The following is a 19122-nucleotide window of genomic DNA, read 5'->3' as shown; positions in this document are numbered from 1 at the left end:
TATTTCTGGGTCTGTGTTGCCTCACTGAGGAATATTTTTATCTAGTTTCATCCATTTGCCTGAAAACTTTATGTTGTAAATTTTTAACAGCTGAACAATACAACAATGTGATATATACCACATTTTCTTTTTTGATTCTTCAGTTGACAGACATCTAGGCTGTTTCCAGTTTCTTGCTATTATGAATAAAGTCATAATGAACCTAGGTGACCAAGTGCTTTGTTGTAGGATGGAGCTTCCTTTGAGTGTATGCCCAATAACAGTATAGCTGGATCCTGAGGTAGACTGATTTCTGGTTTTCTGAGAAACCACTATATTGATTTCCACAGTTGCTGTACAAGTTTGCACTCCTTCCTGTGGTTGATATATTGTGTACCCCAGTAACCTTACCTGGGGGTCAGAGAACAGATCAGCCACTATATTAAGCTTAGAGGTTAGGCAGTGGTAGCACACACCTTTAATCCTAGCATTCAGGAGGCAGAGATCTGTCTGGATATCTGTGGGTTCAAGGCCACACTGAGAACAGAGCCAGGAGTGGTGGCACATGCCTTTAATGCCAGCACTTGAGATCTCATGTCTTGCTTGGGAAAGACACATGCCTTTAATCCCAGGAAGTGATAGTAGGAAGTAGAAAGGTATATAAGGCGTGAGGACCAGGAACAAGAGGCTTTTAAGCTTTTAGGCTTTATCAGTAGTTCAGCTGAAATCCATTCAGATGAGGACTCAGAGGCTTCCAGTTTGAGGAAACAGTATGGACTGAGAAGTTGGTGAGGTGAGGTTAGCTGTGTCTTCTTCTGTCTCTCTGATCTTTCAGAATTTACCCCAATAGCTGGTATTGGATTTTTTTTTTATTAATAAGGCTTCTTAAGATTCATCTTACACCTTCCAGCAATGGAGGAATGGTCCCCTTACTCCAATCTCTCGCCATCAAGAACTTTCACTTAAGTTTCTTGTCTTATCCATTCTGATAAATGTAAGAAAGAATCTCAAAGTAACTTTGATTTGCATATTCCTGATAGCAAAGTATGTGGAACATTTCTTCAAGTGTTCCTCAGTCATTTGAGATTTCTCCTTGAGAATTTTCTGTTTATATTTCTCTGTTTAGATCTGTACCCCACTATTTAATTGGAATATTTGGTTTGATGTCTACTTTCTTAAGTTCTTTATACATTTTGGATATTAACCACTTATCAAATATGGAGTTGGTTAAAATCTTTTTCAATTCTTTAGGCTCCCATTTTGTATCATTGATGATGTCCTTTGCCTTACAGAAGTTTTTTCAATTTCTTGAGGTCCCATTTATTAATTGTTGATCTTAGACCTGTGTGACTAGTGTTCAGTTCAGGAAGTTGTCTCCTGTGCCAATTAGTTCAAAACTATTCCCCATTTTTCTCTTCTGTCAGGTTTAGCACATTTGATTTTGTGTTGAACTCTTCGCTACACTTGGACTAGAGTTTTGGGCAAAATGAAAAGTATGGACTTGTTGGCATATTCTACAGGTAGACATCCAGTTAGAACAGTATCATTTGTTGAGAAGTCTTTCTTTTTTCGACTGTGTATTTCTAGCTTCTTTATCAAAAATCAGGTGTCCTGAGGTATGTGGATTTATGTATGGGTCTTTGATTTGATTCCATTGATCAATGTGTCTGTTTTTTTGCCAATACCATGAAGGTTTTATTACTATATTGTAGATGTAACCAACCGTGTTATTAAATAAGAAACACAGAGCCAATACAGAGATGAAAGCCAAGAGGTCACAGCAATAGCTAAGAGCTAAAAACCTTACCCTTCACTTTCGCTGTTGTCCTACCTCTCCGAAAGAGACCTACTTCCTGTGTCTGTCTTTTTTATAGTTTCTGTTCTGCTTTCTCATTGGTTGTAAACCCAACCACATGACCTCCTAGTCACTGCCTGTCTGTACAGACCTGCAGGTCTTCTATGGTTGGTATTGAGATTAAAGGCATGTGTCTCCAATGCTGGCTGTATCCTTGAACACACAGAGAGCTACTAAGCTCTGCCTACCAAGTGCTAGGATTAAAGGCGTGCACCACCACCGCCCAGCTTTCTCCATGACTTGCTAATAGCTCTGACCCCCGGGGAACTTTATTTATTAACGTACAAATAAAATCACATTTCAGTACAAATAAAATATCACCATACTATATCTCTGTGGTACACCTTGAATTTACAGATGGTGATACCTCCAGAAATTCTTTTACTGTTCAGGATTGTTTTAGCCATTCTGTTTTTTGTTTTTTGTTTGTTTTTGTTGTTGTTGATGATGTTTTTCCATGTGACAATGACTACTGTCTTTTCAAGGCCTGTCTATGTTGGATTTCTAATGGGTACTATGTTGATTCTGTAGATTGCTTTTGGTATGACAACAATTTTCACTATGTTAATTCTACCAATCCATGAACATGAGAGATCTTATCATCCTTTGATATCTTTATCATTTTTTTACTTCACAGATTTGAAGATTTATCATGCAATTCTTTCATTTGCTTGGCTAGGGTTACCCACAGAATTTTTATATTGTTTGTGTCTATCTTAAAGGGGTTGCTTCCCTGGTTTCTTTTCCAATATCTTAGTCATTTTTATATAGGAGAGCTCCTGATTTTTTTTTTTAAGTAAATCTTGTATCCAGCCCCTCCTCTGAAGGTGTTTATCAGCTATAGGAATTCCCTTTTAGATTTTATGGATTGCATATATATCTTATCTTCTGCAAATAACAATACTCTGTCTTCTTCCTTTCCAATTTGTATCACCTTGATCTCCTTCAGTTGTCTTATTACTCTAGCTAGAACCTCAAGTACTATATTGAATAAACATGGAATGATTGGGAAACCTTGTCTTGTTCCTGATTTTAGTGGTATTGCTTTGACTTTCTTTTCATTTAATTTGATGATGGCTATAGGATTGCTGTAAATTTCCTTTATTATGTTGAAGTATATTCCTTGTATCCCTGATCTTTCTAAGACATTTATTATGAAGTGATTTTGGGTTTTGTTAAAGGCTTTTCAGCATCTAATGAGAAAATCGTGTGTTTTTTCTTTCATTTTTTTTTATATGGTGGATAACATTGACTGATTTTCATAGACTGAACCATCCTAACATCTCTGCAATAAACCTACTTGATCATGCTGAATAATCTTTTTGATGTGTTTTTGAATTTGGATTGCGAATATTTTATTAAGTGTTTTTTCACCTATGGTAATAAGGGAAATTGGTCTGCAATTCTCTTTCTTTGTTGAATCTTTGTGTGGTATAGTGACAAGTATGACTGTGGCCTCATAAAATGAATTAGGCAGTGTTCCTTTTGTTCTTATTTCATGTAATAGTTTGGGGAGTATTGGCATTAACTGTTCTTTGAACATCTTTGGTGGGGGTGGGGACAAGGGCTTGGGATACTTTTAATGAGTGCCCTTATTTTCTGTATTTTCTTTGATCACAAGAGACCAATCATAAACTGCTATGTCAGCTCCTAGTACATGGTAGTTAGTGACTGGCTTCTCCCTCCTTGGTTCACTGATTGCTTAACCTCGTGGTGGAGGCACTCTTGAGGGACATGCTTACTGCCCTAGTTCCGGGAAGTTGTTGGGTCCATGCTGTCACCAAGTAGCACACTGCTGGCTGTTCATAAACCCCATTTAAGTGTTCAGTAGCAGGGCCTCTTAAAAGAGCCACACCTGTGTTTGTTGCTAGGACAAAGGCGAAGATACCATCTCTTCAAAGAGCCATTCCTCTGCTTGTTGCTAGTATCAAAACAGCTCAAGAAAGTTATCAGGAAGCTGAGTTTTGCTTTTTGTGTGTGTGATCAGAATATTATTACTTTTTTTTTTTTTTTTTTTTTTTGGTTTTTCAAGACAGGGTTTCTCTGTGTAGCTTTGCGCCTTTCCTGGAACTCACTTGGTAGCCCAGGCTGGCCTCCAACTCACAGAGATCCGCCTGGCTCTGCCTCCCGAGTGCTGGGATTAAAGGCGTGCGCCACCACCGCCCGGCCAGAATATTATTTTTTTTTAAGTTTTCTTAGGTCTTATGTAGAAATTCTTCACATTGAAATGACATAGTCTGGGCTGGCATCTGTGGTTTCTTAGAGTCTACAGACCATGTTCTTCTGGCTTTTAGAGTCTCCTTTGAGATGTTGGGTATAATTCTAATAAGTCTAGCTTTATATGTTACTTGTCCTTTTTCCCTTGCTGCTTTTAATAATCTGTTTGTTCTATATGTTTAGTGTTTTGATTACTATGTGACGAGGGGAATTTCTTTTCTTGTCCAATCTATTTGGTGTTCTGTATGCCTTTTGTTACCTTTACAGAAATCTTCTTTGTTAGGTTTAGAAATTTTTCTTCTGATTTTGTTGAAAATATTTTCTGAGGCTTTGAGCTCATATTTGTATTTGTGTTCATATTCTTATTTTTATATTATTCTTAGATTTAGTATTTTCACTGTGTCCCAGATTTCCTGGATGTTTTGTGTCATGAATTTTTAGATTTAACATTTTCTTTGACTGATGAATCTATTTATTCCACTGTACCTTCTATGCCTCTCTCTTCTATCTCTTGTATGCTGTTTGTAAAGCTTGTCTATAAAGTTCTTGTTTATTTACCTAGATATTTCATTTCCAGAATCACCTTAGTTTGTGCTTCTTTTATTGTTTCTATTTCCATTTTCAGGTCTTGAACAGTTTTATTCATTTCCTTCAACATTTTTTTTTTTTGTTCTTTGAGGGATTTATTCATGTCCTCCAATTTTTGTTTTGTTTTTTTTTTTTCTAGTTTTCTTTAAGGAATTTATTCATTTCTTCTTTAAGAACTTCTATCATCTCAGTAAAGTTGGTTTTTAGGTTTTCTTCTTGTGCTTCATTTGTATTAGGATATTAGGAACTTGCTGTGGTAAGATAGCTGGCCCCTGGTGGGGACCTATTACCCTGGTTGTTGTTGATTGTGTTCTTATGTTGGCTTCTAGGCATCTGGGATTTTTGGTGGTTATAGGTCTAGGTGCTGACTTCTTGGTTTCCCTTTATTGGATAGGTGTTTTGTTCTTTGTTTTGTTTCCTCTCTGTCTTCTGGCCTATGTGGCCAGTTGTTTGGCATGAAATCCTTACCTGAGTTGGGGGCTGTGACAGGACAATGATGATGGGAGAAGGAAATGTTGATGGTGTGTGGGAGGCACATCAAGACAGTGGAGGAGGTCTGTTGGCAGATGATTTACTTGAAGTTCTGGTGAGATTGGGGGTAGTGATGAAGAATATACCATGGGAGTGGAGGAAGTCTGCAGGGAGGCAGCCTACCTGGATTTGTGGTTGCTGTAGTGGCCTCTAGTTTAGCAGTTAGTCTCTGCCCAAGTTTGGGTCTGGAGTTTTGGGGGCTGTCATGACCTCTGGTCGAGCATGACATTTCTGCCTAACTTTGGGACTGGGCTATGATAATGGGGATGAAGGGGTTGTTGGGGGAGAGTCTATGGAGGGAGTGGCATCACCAAGAGGTTGGAGGTCTGTGGGTGGGTGTCACATCTGTGGCTCTGCTGGCCAGTGTAGTGTCTGCTTCAGCAGGGAGTTACTGCCCAATTTGGGGGTTGAGATGCAGTGATAAGAAGGAGAGGGACAGTTGGGGATTGTGTCAGAGTAGGGCACCAAGATCATAAGAAGTTACGGTTTTAATTGAATGGCCTATAGATGTACAACAGATGAAAAATTGTCTTTTATGTTCTTATTCTGGTGTTCTACAGTTAACATTCTCATAACCCATGGTCTCATAACTCAGACTTAAGGGTGGTTTGACATTTCTCTCTCATTATAAATGCAGTGATATTTCTTATTTTTAGTGAAAGAACTTTCATGTGCATATATATATATATATATATATATGTAATAGCCTGTAGTTTATTAGAATTATCAATGTGATTTATTGCATAAAACAGAGTATAGTTAATTTTATGATGAAATTAAAATCTCTAACATATTTTACCATAATAATCACATGGATAAAATATAAATAATGTGCTATGTAAGAAATTCCTACAAAGATGAGGAGATAAAGGGAAAGAAAGGGCATTAATAATAAGTGATTCCTTCCATTTATTGAAACAGCTGCAAACATGTTGATTTGGATAATTGGAAGGTTTAAATTTTCAAGGTTTTAATGGGGAACTAAAATAAAAAGCAACTATTGCTTACAGACAACTATTGCTTGAAGTTACCTCTTGTTACTTGCGGGAAGACTGAACTATGTGCTTCTCCTAGGAAGCAGAGACATAAATAGAGGAATCTGCATGCTGGTACAGACAGCAGTAAAAATTTATTTGTTCTTTGTGAAACACTGTGGTGAAAAACAGCCTTTTGGTTTTGAGTTATAATATTGATTTTAATCTTACCTTGGTATCATTTGGAGAACTTTCCATGGTTTTTGTAGTACTGTTTCTTGACCTTAGAGACAGTCTTCCTTAATTTAAATAAATATATCATTTAAAATGTTGTGCCTTCATCTCATTGTATTATGAAAAACTGAAAATGAGTGGGATCTGACAGTATAATTTATTTTTCCTTTTTAAAAATTTTGTCTTCTATTGATGATACTATTACATAATTTTATCATTCCACCTTCCATTCCCTCACTCTAAAAGTTTCCTTACTCTCTTCAAATGCTTAGTGTCTTTTTTTTTTTCATTAATTGTTGTTAGAGGTATACACACACAAATATACACACATACACACACACACACTCATAAAATCAATTTTTTCAGACTATATGGTGTTATTTTATGTATATCTTCAGGGATGATTATTTAGTGTTAGATAGCCAATGGGTGTGCTCCTCCATGGAGAATACTAGTTCTCCCAGTCTCAGAACTCCTTAGTTGGCTGTAGTTCTTTGTGTAGGATTAAGGCCTTGTGAGCTTTCATTCATCGACTTTGGTATTGATTAGCCAGGGGTCCCAGGGATTTTGCTACATCCAGCATGGGATATCTGAGGGAAAAATCTACATACACTATGCTCTTATGTCTGTTAACTTTATTCCTCTAAGAAAAAATTCTATCAATACAGCTACAGCTCCATTAAGCATTCAGGACAGGAATAACTCTGGATACATCAAGCTCTTTATCCATCTACTTTATTTCTCTGGGATGAAATCCTGTCTCCATAGCTTCAGTTCCATCCTGACACTCAGTTCCTCTTTGTCCTCTCTTTTACTGTTCCCTCAAAGTCCTGCTAACAACTAAGCTCTTATGCTTCCCACCTCATCTTCATCCCTTTTCTTCATTCTCCATCTCTACTACTCCCTAGTTCTGTCTTACCATCTATATTACCTCTGTGTTCTTCTCTTCTCCCTGGTCATGTCATTCTGTCTGCTCTACAGAAAATGCCTGTCTTTCTTTCCCTGGCCATGTGGTTCTCTGCCTCCTCAGGAATGTTGCTCTACCTCCCACCTTGATATGTAAAAACCATTTTTGTTCTCAGTCAATTGCTCTGGAGAGGTGCTAGGCCTCAAGGCAGGGCCATGGTCTGAGCTTCATTTGCACAAGAAACAAAGCTATGTGTTTCCAGCCAGCTTGTCTTCTAGGCTGGGGAGCAGGGAGTTAGTTACCTAGAAGTTCAGCAGGTTTGGAGAACTGAACTGAACCATTACCCAAATGGTCTGGAAGTATTTGGGCACACAAGAATTTCATAGTAGAAGACAGCTGAAACATCAAAAGCTGAATAATGTGGAGGGCCCCAAAACAGCTTGACCACACAGCAGCCATGACAGGCTCAGAAGCCTAGACACAGCTTCTGTGACAGGCTTCCTGGCAGGCAACACCCAGACCCAGGAAATTCCTTAAGCGGATGCCACTCAGGGATCCACTCAGGGATGAGGAAGTACCTGACATCATAAACATTCTAACCATTAGATAAGGTGGCCAGATGTCCTTGAGTCTAGCATACACTTATTTTTTGTTTTACAGATACCCCTAGACAACTGTCAGCCAATTGGGGTCCTGAACTCTGGAAATCCCCTCACCCCAATCTCTGCTTTGATAAAAACTCCACCCCACCTGAGCTTGGGGCTCTCTGCTCTCAAGCTGTGCTGTGTTGGACAGACAGGAACCAAGCTCCAGAGCTTGAAATAAAGGCTCTTTATATAAGATTCGGTCTCCATGGTGGTGGTCTTTTGGGGGTCCTTGCAATCTGGCCAGAACAGATAACACCAAATATTCATAATGAATGGCTTGCCTTTTGACAGACCCTTGGCCCATCAAAGTATAGCTTAATACACAGCCGAAACTTTATAGTATATATTCATGTGGCTTGCCATAGTTTGGCATGTCTATTGATTTTGTCTTTATTCAGCTCATGTTTAGGCAGTCATGTTGGTGAGATGCAATGGATATAGCCTCAGATGTTACTAGGAGACACAATTTTACACCAGACTCTCTGTTCCTGTGGCTCTTACAATCTTCCTTCCTATTCTGTAATGTTACCTGAGCTTTAGTTGCAGGGATGTTTTGTACCTGTATCCATTGGGACTTAGGCTCTAAAGCTCTATAGTTTTATTGGTTGTGGTTTATTTGAATGGTCTGTGACTGTTGCAAAGAAAAGTTTTCCTGATGGGGGCTGAGGTCTTTTCTTATCTGTTTATAGAAGGACAAATATTTATAGATTACTCTTTGGAATTATGCTGGTACAGTAGAGGTGAGTGTAAGATCTCTCCCAGTACCAGGAATGATTTCCCTGTTGTTGAGTAGATCCTAAGACTAATTAGAAAGCTATTAGTTACCACAAGGTATACAGGCACTACTGTACCCTTAATGTTACCTTGCCATATTGTTCATTCTTGTGGTTCCTAGGCAATAGGCTGAGTAGGACTCTTGGTTGCTTTTATTTGTGTGAAGCTTACATGGCACCTTCTGGTACTAAGAAACTAGTCCTCAAGTAGTGGGTATTCAAGTCAGTTCCTACTCAGGGGTTCTGGGCTCAGTTTCTGAAGTACATGGTGTAAGGATTATGTCCTTAATTATGTCATCAGCCTTCGACGGCATCCCAGCCTAAAAAGTAGGCTTGCCCTCTCTATGCTCCCTTTCCTTATCATCTCTCCTTTTGTATTCTCCCTCCTCCACACAATCTCTCTCTCTCTCTCTCTCTCTCTCTCTCTCTCTCTCTCTCTCTCTCTCTCCCTCTCTCTCTCTCTCTCTCTCTCTCTCTTGCTTTCTTTCTCTCCCTCTCTCTCCCTATAAAGCTCTAGAAAGGCAACCATGGCTCCTGATTCTTCCACCACCACAACCAGTTGGCGTGGTTGCCACGAGTGCAGCCGCTTAACCAACATTTGGTGCCATTCAAACTCGGATAGACCACTGAGGACCTGCTGTGACTGCTGCTGCCTCCTGCCTCCTGCCTCCTGCCTCCACCCCCATCGAGCGAGACCTCCAGTGTGTGCACGCGCGTGTGCGTCCGTCCCTCACCTCCATTGGACCCACACACAGCTACCACTACTGCTATCGCCATGATTCATTTGGAGTGACAATACTCTCCCCTAAGAGCCTTAAGTCTATCTATTACATCACAGTGCCAGGTATGAGCAACCCTCCTTACAATTGTTGGTCTGGGAGTCCAAGAGATCTCCTAAATATATGCCATAGCTTTTGTGCTCGATTGCCCCTTGGCTTTCATTTTGAGTCTTTCTGTGTGTTTGATTCACAGGGTGAATGTGTGATATATGTACTATTCATCAGGCACTGGCCGTAATATGTGATTATGTTTTTTTTTCTCCTGAGATACATAAACATACATTGTCTCACCAGAGATAGGAAATTAAGCAGAAACCAAAGAAACATTTCCAATCAGTTCCATCTTAGTGAAGAAATGAATTTATTGGGGTCATATTTAGCGGTATGCATGGAGTAACTTATTCATACATGGATAAATCAAAGGTTCAGGTTACAGCATACAAGATTGCATCCCTAGAGATCTGTAAAACCTTGCAGTCAGCTCTAACAATGAAGTCTCCTCTTTCCAGCAATAATTTAGTACTTTTATAACCTTAGACAGAGATGGGGATTGGCAATTCTGCAAACTTCAGAGCTTCCCCATCCTTTTAACTATCATGAGCATCCTGTGTCTGCTGAGACACCCTCTCTGCAGCAAGGAGTGTTTCAGTTCAGAAGAAATAAACCCACAATAAGGGAAAAATTTTAGAAAAAATATAATAATACTTGTAATATAATCCAAATACATTGTTCTATTCTAATTTCATTTCTTTCTTGACTGTATCTACAGTGTATCTTTTCTTCTGCTTTGAATTTTCCATTATTTTTCTTTCTATTCCTCATTCTATATTGTCTTGAACCAATACTGAAGCAGAAAACTTCATATGGCCATCTCAAACAATGTACCATTCCAGGAAATAGTAAATTTGTTAAAAAGCACTCTGCCAATCTACTGTGAAGGCAAACTGAGGACCTCACAGCTGCTTTGCCAATCGACTGTGAAGGCAAACTGAGGACCTAACAGCTGTAGTCTCTCTGCTGATTAGAGAGAATATTTTCTTCCCCAAGGATGTAATGGATAGTTAATTATAACTTTTGTGATTGCCAGTTTGCATATTTTCCTCCAATTCTGATCTATTAGTATTTCTGAAAATTTCTAATTACCTGGTGGATTTTTTTTCAACATTAGATTAAACATAGATGAAGAATTGATTGCTAGAAGATAGGTCAATATCATGAAATAGAATGAGTAACAGGGAAATAATATATAATATGTAAGTAAAAAGTATGGTCTCCCCACTACCTATGATGGGACACCTCACACAGTTTTGAGGCAGGCGGAGGGGCTTAGATCTGCCTCTTCTAAATGTAATTCCCTATGGGAGGCCTTACCTTCTTGTAGGAGGGAATGGCGGTTGGGTTGGGAGGGGGAGACTGGAGGGGCTGGAAGAGGAAAGAAGGGGATCTTTGATTCTGTGTAAAATGAATAAAAAAGTTTTCTTAATAAAAAAATGTTATGTGGTACCAAATAAAATAAAATAAAATAAAATAAAATAAAATAAAATAAAATAAAGTATGGGCTCCAATTCATGGGAAGGGCCTTAGGTTAAACTAAACATTGTAGATGACTTCCACAAGTTTTTCAGCAATATTGCACAAATACATTGAAGGTTGAGGGTTTTATGTCTTGGCCTACTTCCATATTTTTCCTCCCATACCCTATATAATACCTCCTCATGCCAAAGAGACCAGGATTTAGGCATGAGGTCTCCAGCTCAACCTCTCTGTGTTTAATGAGCTGCATGGATGTTGGCCTCAGCAATGGAGGTCCACTTTCAGTATTCACAGAGCAAACCATCTGTCTTAGCATCAGAATGGGTTGTTTAGGGATCTCCACAAAACTCCCTTGTCCCACAACACAAACAAATGCAATACAGTCTCACAACCAGAAGCCTCACCTGACTACCAAAGATGGCCAGTTCAGACTCTGTGGCCTCCATTACTATGTGTTTTCACTACGGTCACTCTCATAGATTCCAGAAAGTTTCCACTGCACTCACTAGACTTCCACACTGAACCCCAAATGACACCCAATTACAACTGCCTCTCCCTGAACTCTCTCTCTTACCCTCTCTGCTCACGTGATCACTAATTCTCTTCTTGCCACCAGCCCCCAGTCCACTGCAAAATCTATTCCATTTTCCCTTCCCAGGGAGATCCACGTGTCCCCATAGGGTCATCCGTTTTACCTAAATTCTGCTGGTCTAGGTTGTAGCTTGATTATCATTTACTTAACAGTAAATATCCACATATAATTGAATACATTCCAAATTTATGACTCTGGATGTGGGTTACCTCCCTCAGGATTTTCTTTAGATGCATACCTTACCTGCAAATTTCATGATGTAATTGTTTGTAACAGATGAGTAACACTCCATTATGTAAATGTACCATATTTTCAATTCTTTGGTTGAGACACATCTACTTTGTGTTCTAGAAACTATGTTCTAGTTTCTAGGTATTATAAATAATGCCACAATGAATATAGTTGAGCCAGCGTCTTTGTGGTAGCATGGAGTGTCCTTTGGATGTATGCCTAAGAGTGGTATGGCTGTGTTTTGAGTACCTCAATTAATTCTCAATTTTTTAAGGAGCCATCATATTGATTTCTACAGTGGTTGTATAAGTTTGCACTTCTACCAGCAATGGAGGAGTGTTACCCTTGCTCCACATCCTCTCTAGCATGAGCTGTTACTTGTGTTATATATTGTAGCCATTCTGACATGTTTAAGATGGAATCTCAAAGTAGATTTTGATTTGCATTTTCCCTGATGGCTAAAGAAGTTAAACATTTCTTTAAGTGATTCTCAGCAATTCGATATTCTTTATTTAGAGTTCTCTATACTCCACATTTAGACCTGTACCACATTATTTAGTTGCATTGTTGAGATTTTTAATGTCTAGTTTTGTGGCTTCCTTGTATATTTTGGATATTAGACCCCTATGAGATGTGGAGTTGGTAAAAATCTTTTCACAAAGCTTCCACATTGTCCAATTGGCAGTGCTCCTTTGCCTTACAGAAATTTTACAGTTTCATAATATACTGTTTATTAACTATTGCTTTTACTGCCCATGCTATGAGAGTTCAAGGATATTTCCCACTTTCTGCTCAATTAGGTTCAGTATGTCTGTTTTTGTTTTTGTTTTTTTTTTTCATTTTAGGTCTTTGATTCACTTTGACTTGAGTTTTCTGCTTGTCATAAATATAAAACTATATGCATTCTTCCGCATGTAGCCATTGAATTTGAGCAACACCATTTGTTGAAGATGCTTTCTTTTTCCAATGTGTATTTGTGTTTTGTTTTTTGTTTGTTTGTTTGTTTTCAATCCAAAATCAGATATCCATAGGTGTGTCAATTTATTTATGTCTATGTATTCAATTCCATTGCATTGATAAACATTTCTGGTTTTATGACAATATCATTTTGTTTTTATTAGTACAGGTTTGTAATACTACTGGAAATCAGAAATGATGAGACTTCCTGTTATTCACTGATTTTTCAATATTATTTTAGTATCCTGGTTTTTGTGTATGTATGTGTGTGCTACTCTTAAGCCTACAATTTTTTGCTGTTAATCCTACCAATCCATGAGCATGGGTGATCCTTCCATCAGAAGATTTTCTGATATCTTCTTCAATTTCTGTCTTCAAACAATTGAAGTGTTTTTATCATACAAGTCTTGCACTTGCTTGGTTACAGTTACCTCGAGATATTTTATATTATTTGAAGCCAATGTGAAAAGTGTTGTTTCCCTGATTTCTTTCTCAGCCTCGTCATTTGTATATATGAGGAATATTGAGGGGTTTTGTTGTTGTTGTTGTTGTTTAATTAATCTTGTATCCAGCCCCTTTGCTGAAAGTATTTATCAGCTATAGGAGTTCCCAGGTGGAATTTTTAGTTTTAGTTATGTATAGTGTCATATCATCTGCAAATGAAGATACTTTGAATTCTTCCTTTCCATTTGTATTCCCTTGATATCCTTTACTTTATTATTGCTGTAGCTAAAATTTCAATTATACTATTGAATAGATATATAGAGAGAGGACACCTTGTCATGTTTTAGTAGATATTAGTAGAATTGCTTCAGTTTCTTTCCATTTAATTTGATGTTGGCTATAGGCTTGCTGTAAATTGAGTTTATTATGTACAGGAATGTCCATTTATCCCTAATCTCTCCAGGATTTTTTATCATGAAGTGGTGTTGAATTTTGTCAAAGGACTTATTTTAAAACTTAATGAGATGATGAAGTACTTTTACTTTTTATTTTAATTGTTTATTTGGTGAATTACATTTACTGCTTTTCACGTGTTAAACCATTGAGAAATCAGGTGTAATGCTAGTAGATCTGCCCTTATATGGTACCTGATCTGTTCCCCTACAGCTTTTAATATTATTTCTTGTTCTTCATGTTTATTGTTTTAATTATTATGTGGTAAGGGAACTCTTTTTTCTGATACAATTTATTTGGTATTCTATATGCTTCTTGTATCTTTATAGGCATCTCCTTCTGAAATTCACATTCCACAACAGACATCAAAATAAAACAAATGTGGAGATATTTAAATAAACATGGAAGAAAATAACACAGGATACACAAATAGGAAGTGAAAGGGTTAGAATTTCTCAAGAAAATAGGCAATTAAGCAGTACACAAAATAAGTCAGTTTTCCAACCAAGTATAACTAGAACCTCAGTCATAGAATAATGAGAGGATAACAGCTAATACGTTTTTCACCATTGACAATGTACTGTTTTTATTATTAAGTAAACACGTGGTACTAGAGAAAATATCCAAAAACACTATAAAAAATTTTCAGGTGTAAAATACAGACTAAGTGATCTTAAACACACTAAAAAAATAAAATATATATATTTCTTATATAAAAGAAACCTTCATGGAAAAATATATTTTTATTAGCACCAAGGACCTAGAATAAACAGAATTATTATATTTTAAAATGTATCTAGCCTTTATTCTATAAGTACACAAAATTCAGAATATAAAATAATACCTGTAATTGACTTTTCATAAGGAAGCAGATTTTGATAAACATAGAGAGAAATTCCTTACATTAGAATTCTGTAATCTGCTCAATTCTCATTTAGGTGCTCAAAGACAGAATGGGAAATAGAAACCTGACATTTTTCCAAAGAAAATAATGGCAAAATTTTCAAACCACCAGCAATGTATTCCTACCAATATTTATTAAGTTATTATATATATACATACATATATATATACATATATATATATAACACACTTTCCTCATGTATTAATTACATATGGTGAAAAGGTTCATTTCCATTATTTTCTATAAAATTTTATCATCTAATTTAAGTATTCAGAAAAATGGGTTATATACTTTCATATATACATACTCATATGTAAAGCACTTACACTGAACTAGCACTGTATATGTTTATAAAAATATAGTTAATTAATTTATATTGCCTTTCCCAAATGTTAGGATTGGAAAGAAACTAAACAAGGCAACCAAAATAGATTAAAATAGAGCTGTTTATCAATTATTAATATTGCCATGAGTTACATAAAATGGTGCCTTCTATAAATAAAAAAAAATCAATAAAATATTTATTTTTGCATTAACTATGTGCCATTTTATGCTATTATTTTCATTTTCAAATCTGTTGACCACTTGTGAAAATAAATCAATATAATTGTAAATTGATAAAAGAATATTTAACTCAACCATATCAGTAGGAGAATAATTTACATGTAGTAGAAAATGTATATAAATATTTTATAATTAAATGTTAAGTTTTCTCTATAAACCAATGCATTTTAACAACTTGTAAAATATCTGTGTGTTACTGATCAATAATATGGACTTGGGTGTTAAGGTGCCATCCTGTCATAATTCTATATGAAAGACAAATTTTGAGAATATAAAAAGTCAGTAATACAGACTTTGTAAACTAATCCTGTAAACTTACGTGTTTTGGCTAGTGATCATTTTATTTGGATGCATCATTTCATCAAGCTATGTCAAAAAATTATTTGTAGTTACATATTTACAAAGAATAGCATACAGAATAATATTTCAAAGTTACAGAGCTAAACATCATTCTTTTTCTTACAAATGTGTTATCATTAATATAGTCATAAACTATATCAACCAAATAATTAAAATTCAAAAATCGTTTCATCAGAGACTGTTAAGAATTGGATCAGCCAGGTGGTGGTGGCACACACCTTTAATCCCAGCTCTTGTGAAGTAGAGACAGGCGGATCTTTGTGAGTTCGAGGCCATCCTGGTCTACAGAGCGAGATCCAGGAAAGGCACAAAGCTACACCACAGAGAAACCCTGTCTCAAAAAAACAAAACAAAAACAAAAACAAAAGAATTGGATCAAACTATGTGTGTGGTGAGTTGCTTAAGATACTGAGAATTTCATTAGAGCTTAGAAAATTCATTTAGTAAAAATAACAGTATGATTTGTTTTATTTCTGGAAGTTAAGAATCTCTTAAAATATAACCATATTAACATTTACCCTATGCAATGTCTGAGACATTTCTAAATTAACAATATATCTATCTTGAGGAAATAGAGTAATTATCAAAATCATCCTGCTACCAATCCTGAGACCTACAGCAGAGACTTGCCTGCACTATATGCTAGTGTAAAATTATGGCACAGATATTATGGAAGCAACCAATTAACTTTTTAATTACAGTTTACTTAAAGCCCACTCCATGAAGTTGAACTCATTGTTGATACTGCTAAAGTGGCCTACAACCTAAGATCTCATAGGTCATATACCTAGAGGAAAGCCTACCACCATTATACTGATAAAAGAACATAGCAAAACATGACCCCAACGGTCAATAGCTATGCCCATAGATCAACACATCACTCAGTCCTCATTAGAGAAGATTCTTCTTGAAGCAGATAGTAATTAACACAAATAAGCAAATCTGGACAGTATGCAGAGACTGAGACTTTGGAACACTCATTCCTTAACTGGTATGTTTATCAAAACTTTCCCCTCAAAGTTCAGGGATCTATGTGGAAAAGGAGGTAGAAAGAATACTCAAGCCAGAGGTGATGGATTACTCAAAGAAACCAGTGTCTTCCAGATACAACATATTAATAATGTATAAACTCACAAAAACTGTGGCAACATGCACAAAACCTACACAAATCAAACCAGACAAAATCCCAGCATGGAGAAGCAGAAGTCAAAGAAGCTATCTGTAATCGATATTTGCTATGGAAGGGAAAAATCCCCTTTCTCCCCCTTCTTCAATGGAGTCTCACTGGCTGTATTACCCACATTCCAGGGAAGGCTCCATGCACAGGAGTAAGTGGTCAACACAAAATGGACTCCATGGTTTGTGTGTGTGTGTGTGTGTGTGTGTGTGTGTGTGTGTGTGTATGTGTTTGCTTATTTATTTTTCTTTTGGTATTTTTATTTTATTTCTTTTTTCTTTTACATTATTTAATTTTCATTTTTTTTTGTTGTTTTGTTTTCAGATGAGGGAGAGAAAGAGGGCAAGAGAAGTTGGGTGGGTAAGAAGGTGAGAGGTTCTGGGAGGAGTTTGGGGAAGGGAAAAATATAATAAAAAATATTGTATGATATAAAATATAAGTGAAAAGTAAACATCAATAACCCTCTTTTGATTGGATTTCAGTAAAGAATTGTAAATAGTGCTCTAAACATGGTAAAATCCCTAGCTAGGAAAGCCATGTGCCCTACTGGAGAACATACTGATGTTTTACTAAATTTTATGAAGCTGCTTTCTAAATATTTATGTGTATATTGATATATTTGTGCTGCTCTCAAACTTGGTCACATAAGAATCTCATTGAAGATGGTGAAGGTTAATGTAGACCCTCAAATCTGTTTAAAATGCTGACATTAAATAACTGTGAATACTTAGCCACAGATAAAAGATCTAAATCAACAGGCCCCATCACCATTCCATAGTTCATGGGTGCAAGAGCAGTAAAATTGGAAGAAGGCTGTAAAAGGTTATTTACTAGGAGTTTGTAGCTCACTTTGGACAAATGTGCATTGATCAGTGTGGAAGATCAAAACTCATTATTGTTCTTGTAAAACAGAGTCCCAAATGTTCCTGGAAAAATTATGCTTAGGATCAAATGGGTCTATTACAAACATACAGTAGAAATGAGAACATCTGCTATTACATGTCGTAAAGGTAGTATCTATTTTCATGGCAAAATAGGTATAATTATAATCACAAAGTCCACTGTAATATTATCACCTAGGTCACTACAGAAGCAAATGTGAGAAATCAGGTGAAAATACAAGACCATATTGTCCACCAAAAACGAAGGCAAAGCACTGCTTCATGGAAATTATAACTCTTCCTTGGATTAAACTAATTTGAAACAAACAAAAGAGTGGTGTTTGAGAGATGTGTAGTACTTAAGAGGACTTACTGCTTTTGCAAGGGACCAGGGATAGGTTCCAAACACCCACATGGTAGCTCACAGTCTGTGACTCCAGTTCCAAGGGTTCTAGCACCCTGCTCTGACAGGTGGAAGAACCAGCCTTGCACATACTTGATGCATAAAACCTATGTGGAGGCATACATCTATATTCACAAAAACAAAATTTTTAAAAATCTTAATTAAAATTAACAGATACGACAGAAGAGCTGGGATAATTCTCTGTCCAAAGGAAAAAAAATCTGGTCTTGTTTGGCAGAGTTAGGCATCCATGTTCCTTCTTGTAAGAGACAAGAAAATATCCTTCTAGAAAAATTTTTCTTCAGATATAAATGAATAACTTGGTGTTCAACACAATGAGACTGGGATCTAAATACCCTTCACAGCAGCTAGAAACTCTTCTTCAATCTAAGAAAGTTCACCCCACACACAAACAGAACTCCAAAGAACCTGCTTCTGCATCTGTAGTCAAATGAGACTCAAACATTCTGCATCTCACATCCTATTCCTTATGGCTTTTGCTGTGATTGCATATACCTCTAAAATCATTTTAAAGTAATACATTTAGAAGGGAAATGAAAATCAATTAAGTTTATTTTTACATACATGCAGAACCTCTAACAAGAAATTAAAATTCTGAACTATGTGATCGCTTAAATGCCTTCCTGATATTTGACTAGCAAGGACTTCATCTGCTTCAAATGCTTTAGTCTCAGAATATGAATATGGTTTTTTATTCATAGAAATTGTTAATGTAATAAATATATGTTTAATCTATTAAAAGTATGTATTTTAAATATCTACTTTTTAATCTAAAACCTGCCTGAAAAAGGCAAATAATGAACACACTTGGAAAATGAAAAATTAAATATAAAAAATATACGTAAAAAATAACTTATAATAATATATTAATTTTAGTAAGAGTAATTATATTTTTGAGCATAAACAATACCTATAGAACATTGGGATGACTCAGTAAATAATGGCACTTGCCATCAAGCCTGATGACCTAAATTTGATCCCTGAACCTCACACAGTGGAGGAGAGAATTGATAATTAAATGTTATCCTCAATATCCTCAGACTTCCATATCCATGCAGTAGCACGTCAACACACACACACACACACACACACACACACACAAACACACACACACACAC

Source organism: Peromyscus eremicus, chromosome 6, assembly GCF_949786415.1.
Source record: "Peromyscus eremicus chromosome 6, PerEre_H2_v1, whole genome shotgun sequence".
In the NCBI taxonomy this organism is placed as follows: Eukaryota; Metazoa; Chordata; class Mammalia; order Rodentia; family Cricetidae; genus Peromyscus; species Peromyscus eremicus.
Note: the sequence above shows the minus strand (reverse complement) of the source record.